The sequence below is a fragment of the Enhydra lutris genome, unplaced genomic scaffold (genome assembly GCF_002288905.1).
Source record: "Enhydra lutris kenyoni isolate GAN:26980312 unplaced genomic scaffold, ASM228890v2 scaffoldscaffold23, whole genome shotgun sequence".
NCBI classification, from domain to species: Eukaryota; Metazoa; Chordata; class Mammalia; order Carnivora; family Mustelidae; genus Enhydra; species Enhydra lutris.
Window position 1 is genome coordinate 18827143 of NW_019154107.1, and position 6947 is coordinate 18834089.

Sequence of the window (6947 nt, forward strand, 5' to 3'; positions counted from 1 at the left end):
TTGCCACAAATCATAACTATATATTTGTTTGCTTGATACCAAATTTTTGGTTGATACCAAAAATTATAATTGCAATGTAAATGAAGACTTTTCTTGTGAGAGGTAGCTGGTTGGTGAGATAGGAGAGGCAGCACAAGAATCTGCATCAAGTTTGATTCAAGCTCAGAGCAACTGTAGCCTGGGCTCTACCTTCCAGAGACTGAGGACTGTCTACCCCTCCTGGCTGCCTGAGTGCTGGCTCTGAATACAGACTGTACTGGAGTTTAATGGCCTTTCTCTGGGGAGGGGAAAAGATGAGCTTCCTCTTCAGCAGCCATTATTCTAATGCATTTAAGTCAAAGAAGAACATCCCTGAAGGAGTTCATTAGCGCGAACACTTAAAACATGCAGAAGCACTCTGGGAAGTGGGACTACTACAAGAGCAGTCAGGTTGCCAGAGGAAGAAGACCTCAATCAACAGATGACAGTTAGCAATGTAGATTTCTTCAACCAGGTTAGAACTCTGCACTGAAGCAAGCTGTCTAGTCATGTCTGCAGGTCCAAGATCTGAATATCATTGGGAAGATGCTATTAATATTAAGGCCCAGCCAAAGGTTCTGTTCCAAAATGGTGACTATTTGATGGTTTGAGTTCAGGGTTAACTTGACCATGAAATCCTTTTTCCTTTTAAGATCGGTGTTCCATTTTCCCAAAACTTTGTATCTGTGGTAAAGACTATTCTAAAGCATTTGTTCAAGGTTTATATCCATATTTCTTGCCAACACTTTGATTCTGTGATGCAGCTGCAAGGAAAGACCTGCCACAACACATCCTTTAAGTATTTTTATTTGTTCCAAAGTTCAATTTCATTGATAGGTGAAAGTTGGCACCACTAGTGGAATTCACTGAAAGATTTCTGTAACACGTTGCCCTCTTGCTTCATCTACTACAAGAGTTACCTTATTGCCAGTCTATTAAAGACTTGAGTTATAGGTCGAAATGTGTCCTCTCCAAAAATTATATGTTGAAGTCCTAAGTACCAATACCTCAGAATGTGATTTGGAAATACTGCCCTTGCAAATGTAATCAAGAAGAGGTCATTAAGGTGGACCCTAATCCAGTATGTCTGGTGTCATAAAAAGAAAATTTGGACACAGAGATGTACACACAGGAAGAGTGCCATGTGAACATGAAGGCAGGGATCAGGGTGATGTGTCTATAAGTCATAGAGAGAGGCCTAGAATGGATCCTTTCCTCACAGTTCTTAGAAGGAACCAACCCTGCCAACGCCTTGATTTGAACTTCTAGACTCCAGAATTGTGAGATAATATATTTCTGCTTTTCTAAGCCATATAGTTTATTGTCCTCTGTTACCCTGGCAGCCCTAGCAAACTAATACAGCTGGTAATACAAACACCAGGATACAAAAACCCCATTATCTTTGTTTACTGATAAAATTGTTTCAAGGGTAGATTGGCTTTAAAGCAAGAACTTAAGAGCATAACTAATTTTAACGTACTCTAAGACCTGTTGTTTTCACAAAGTCACACTTCGTTGTAATATGTGGTGACCAAACTGCACTTTATTAGTTTAGCCATTGTTTCTTTGCTGAAGAAACTGACTGAGTCTATTTCTGATGACAACATAATAGATAATGAGAATTTCTGCCAATAATATATTAGCAAGTTTCCAAACCAAATTTCTTAGCAACACAATCACATAATCAGATAAGTTTCATTTCACTTCAATTTAGAAATTTTAAATACATTTTTAGTTGTTCTTAATATTTAGAACATTTGTATCATTTTTGTATTCTATTTTCAAGTCGGTATGGCAGTGCTTTTATAGATTAAAATCTTTCTGTGTCTGTCTGTCAATCAATCGATCTATCTATCTAAAAAAAAAAAAACCCATGGCTGCTTTTTTAACTATAAATGGCATATGTGGTATAAGGACAACCAAGTTTTTTTCCCCTGAAATTCCTTTTTATCTTTTAATCTTCATTTGACATTTATCAGCATATAAATCTATCTAAATTTTTAGGAGACTGTATGTGTATATAGCAGAAATAATATCTTTAAAGGCTTCTACAGATAATCTGAAGATTTTTTTTAAGTTTATGTATTTTCTTAATCATCTCTATACCCAACATGGGGCTCAAACTCAGACCCCAAGATCAGGAGTTGCACGCTCTTCTGACTGAGCCAGACAGGTATCCATAAAGATTTTTATGTTGAAATGCATCATTCAAGGTAATTTTAACATATGAAGATTTTGGTTAAAAAATATATTCCAAAATATTATCACAAACATAGTTCTCAAAGCCACTATTTTTATTCATGTTGTAGCATGGAAGTCTGCCAACTTTATCCCAATAAAAATAAGTTAAAGGAAACCACAGTGAAAACCATGAAAAGTATACAGAATTTACAGAATGACTAGACATATAGTATGCTACCTATTATTTAATGTATATATTTATAAAATAGGAATGAGTACAATATCTTCCTTCATGTTGCTGATATTAAAAGACTAGATTGAACCCTCATAGAGGTTTTCTTCAGTTTGACTCTTTTTGTATCAATACTCAAATTTATTTTATTTCTCTTGGGATAAAAAGGATTGTCCCCTTTAATAAAAAAAACTTTTTTTTTTTCATTTGGGTCCTAGGACTTAGTAAACTCCAGCTGACTGTTTAGAATATATTAAGGCACAACAAATATACTGAAAGATTTCCCAGGCAGAAGAAGCTTTAAATCCACCTAAATTCTGTATTTCAGAGCTATGATTTTTATTGTCACTTGCTGACTTTCTTGATGGCTTTGAAGAAGTTTAGATTTGATAGTATTTTTGTTACTTATTTTTCTTATTCCACTGCACTAAAAAGAAAATCATTGTTTGAAAAAAATCTCCTTTTAATAACTCAGTTTTAATAGATTCTTAAATACATAAGGGATTTTAAAGAAAAAAATTCATCTAATTAAGACTGAAACCATATATCATTATTTGTGGATTTAAAGAGTGGAATATTCACTTGTGAAAAAAGAGAGAAGACCAGCGTGAAACATTTCACAATTAATCTTTAAGCTAATCCGAAGCTGTGTCAGCCATTCTGTAGGGTTACATTGAGCATTTATAAACAAAGCTGGTTTCTAGATACTGCCTAGAAGGTTACTGGGGTGCCAGGGTGGCAGGGTTAGTTAGTTAGCTAACTCTTGGTTTTGGCTCAGGTTGTGATCTCAGGGTCGTGATCTCAGGGTCCTGACATTGAGCCCTGTGATAAGCCCATGTCAATCCCTGCATCAGGCTCTGCACTCAGTGTGGAGTCTGCTTGGGTTTCTCTCTCCCTCTCCCTCTGCCCCTCCTGCTTGTGCTCTGCCTCTCTCTCTCTCTCTCTCTCTCTCTCTCTCTCAAATAAAACAAACAGGGGCTTCTGGGTGGCTCAGTGGGTTAAAGCCTCTGCCTTCAGCTCAGGTCATAATCCCAGGGTCCTGGGATCGAGCCTCGCATCAGGCTCTCTGCTCAGCAGGGAGCCTGCTTCCCTTCCTCTCTCTCTGCCTGCTTCTCTGCCTACTTGTGATCTCTGTCTTTCAAATAAATAAATAAAATCTTTTTAAAAATAAAATAAAATAAAACAAACAAACAAATAAATCTTTTTTAAAAATTCCAGTTAACATACAGTGTTATATTAGTACCTGTCAACTTTATTTTTTTTTAAAGATTTTTATTTATTTATTTGACAGACAGAGATCACAATAGGCAGAGAGGCAGGCAGAGAGAGAGAGGAGGAAGCAGGCTCCCTGCTGAGCAGAGAGCCTGATGCGGGGCTCGATCCCAGGACCCTGGGATCATGACCTGAGCCGAAGGCAGAGGCTTTAACCCACTGAGCCACCCAGGCACCCCTCAACTTTATTTTTTTTAAAGATTTTTGTTTATTTATTTTAGAGAGAAAGAGAGCAAGTACAATCAGGGAAAGGGGCAGAGGGAGAAGCAGACATCCTGTTCAGCTGGGAGCTGGATGTGAGACTCTCTCCCAGGACCCTGGGATCATGACCTGAGCTGAAGGCAGACGCTTAACCGACTGAGCCACCCAGGCACTCCAGTGCCTCTCAACTTTAAATTAAACCTTGTTAGCTTCATTTTTTTTTTAATTCCAGAAGGAATTAGCTTACATTATTCAACTAGGTTTCATTTTTGTATTCGTTTCTAGTATTTTTATTTTCTCAAATGGGTCCTCACTTTTCTCTATTCATTTTCAGCAACAGAAATTCTCCCTTTCCTCATAACTAGGCTTTAGACCAAATATCATCATTCCCCAAAGACAGATTACTAATTAGACACAAATCACAAGTTTGTTGGTAACTTGAGACACATAATGGCCTTTATTATTTGTAATAAATAATTTATCACCAGGTACACCTAAACATTAATGTTAACATTACTTATTTACATAGAAGGCCAGGGAGTCAAGGGGAGGAAGAAAACTGGAAGGGGAGAGAATGGGAGAAGATGGTATCTTCTTGACTTGCCTCAAGAGCCAAATGTGATGAGTGAGAAGAAATCTGTCTATCATGGGCAACTTGTTCCACAACCCACCCTCCCCTTCCCTCTCCAAATCAGAAGTCCTCAGTTCTCAGTGCCTATGATCTTTGCTCCTTGAACCTGATCACAGTCAAGGGGTGGAGGGTTCTTGCTCCCTTGTGCAGTCAATCATATGGTGCTTTAATCTTTGGACAATGACATTATCAAGGTTTGTTTTGTTTTGTTTTGACAAAGAGAGATCACAAGTAGACAGAGAGGCAGGCAGAGGCAGGGGTTGAGGGGGGGAGCAGGCCCCCTGCCTGGCAGAGAGCCCCATATGGGGCTTGATCCCATGACCCTGAGATCATGACCTGAGCCGAAGGCAGAGGCTTAACCCACTGAGCCACCCAGGCGCCCCTATCATAGATTTTTATTTAAATATTTAAAATTCGGTGTGCTACAGTGTTTGTATTGGCAGCCAGATGTATCTTCTTCTTCAGAGTGTGAATAAATCTGGTGATTTTACAGGGCTGCTAGTTACCAAAGCATTTCCTCTTAGACTTGTAGAGTCTTAGCTCAGGTCTTGCTTGTTACTCTACAGATGCTAATTCACCCTCACCATGACTTTGGTGACAACAAAAGGAAAGTGTTTCTAGTATTGCAAAGGCTACAAAAATGATTCTAGTTGTGATTTTAGTTTTCCAAACTTTGTCAAGTTTTCCTTTTGATTCTATTGGTCTGAGTGGCGAGGTTAAAGCAGAAGGGGAGCTTCTTTAAACATAACATCACTATCTCAGGAGCAGAAAAAAAATCAGGCCTGAAAAGTATAAGTCCTAGAAATTTGTCATGGTACTGGTGCTGCCTCTGCCTGTCTGTGTAGAACTCTAGCCACCTGAGAAGTACTGGCCTTGACACTGCTAAATTGATTAAACAAGGCCATTAGACTGAGGTGGCTTTCATGTTGTGGCAGCCTACATAAACAAACTAAATGTAAGCCTGTAAATGCCTCAAGATTATGTAATCAAAACCAAAGGACAACCAAGCACACACAGCCAACAAGGCTTTAAGCCAGTCAAATCATTTCTTTGTTTCTTCACTTTCTCTGTGAAGTCTTTCTCTTGGCTCCTATTGCGGAGTGCTCCTAGCTACTTTTCATTGAGCACTGCCAGATTCAAATTGATTTTTGCTCAAATAAACTCTTAAAATTTTTAAATGTGCCTCATCTTCTCTCTTAACAACACCAGACACTGAACACCATCAGACGGGGACATTATTTCCCCCTGAACATTCAGTTCCGTGAGTGGATGTGATTTTTGCTACTATAGAATTCTGACAAAAGGGAAAATAACTATCTTACATTTTGAATTTTACTACATTTTGCATTATATTTTGATGTAGCAGGCTGTGAAAGGCTTTCAACAGGAATAGAGATATTGCATGTGGTAGTATTGAAACACCTGCATTAAAATTTACTTGGGTTTTTTTTCTCACCAGATTCTATTCCAAGTAAGTATTCTGCAAATCCAAGTGTATTACCAGTGTGTTACACACTTGTTCTAGAACAACTTTACATATTTGGTCTACATCAAAAATAGTAAGACTTCTTTGCCATCTAAAATATTTTTTTAAAGATTTTATTTATCTATCTAACAGAGAGAGAGATCACAAGCAGGCAGAGCAGCAGGCAGAGAGAGAGGGAGAAACAGGCTCCCCACCGAGCAGAGAGCCCAATGCGGGACTCGATCCCAGGACCCCGAGATCATGACCCGAGTCGAAGACAGAGGTTTCAACCCACTGAGCCACCCAGGCACCCCTAAAATATTTTTAAATATTCTTTACATTAAAAATTTGTTTTATTTGTAAACCTTTAGAGAATTTGTCTATTTTTCTAAGTTAACTGCACTTTAAAAAGTGTTTGGTATCTACTTTTGAAACTTCATCGGAATAAAATACATTGTAAGAAAAAAGGTTGCAATATATGATTGCTGAGAACACCGACTATTATGGATTTGCTAATGTGTGTGTTCCCCACATAACAAGAAATATTTGCTGAAGAAAGGAATGAGTCTCAGAGAATTTAGTAACTTGCCTTTGGTCACTGAAGGGGAGTAGAATTTGCCACCTCAAAATATGCCTCTTTGGCATAAATTAGTCTTGAAAAACTTTAGACACCAGAAAAGTTCTGAAAGCAGAGTAGAAGGTTACCCTTTGTGAGGGAAACTTCTATGAAGAAAATCTCCATTTGTTAAGGGTGTTTCCTTCTTTGTACCTAGAAAGAGGAGGATGACTAAATCAATGGAGAAGGCAAAGACCTAAAACAGCATAACAGGTTTACCCTTGTTTACTGTGGTTTTCCTGGTAGCCTCCCTTAACCGGCTCCCCACCCCCCAACATCTTCTTTTGCCTTAAGCTGGAGGTATTATTTAAGGTGGTGGCTCTGGCCGTTA

General features: G+C 38.4%; 1 pseudogene; it reads left to right on the forward strand.

Moving 5' to 3' along the window:
* The first annotated feature begins 293 nt into the window (after positions 1 to 293).
* LOC111150387 lies at positions 294 to 901 on the forward strand (annotated as a pseudogene).
* The last annotated feature ends 6046 nt before the right edge of the window (positions 902 to 6947 follow it).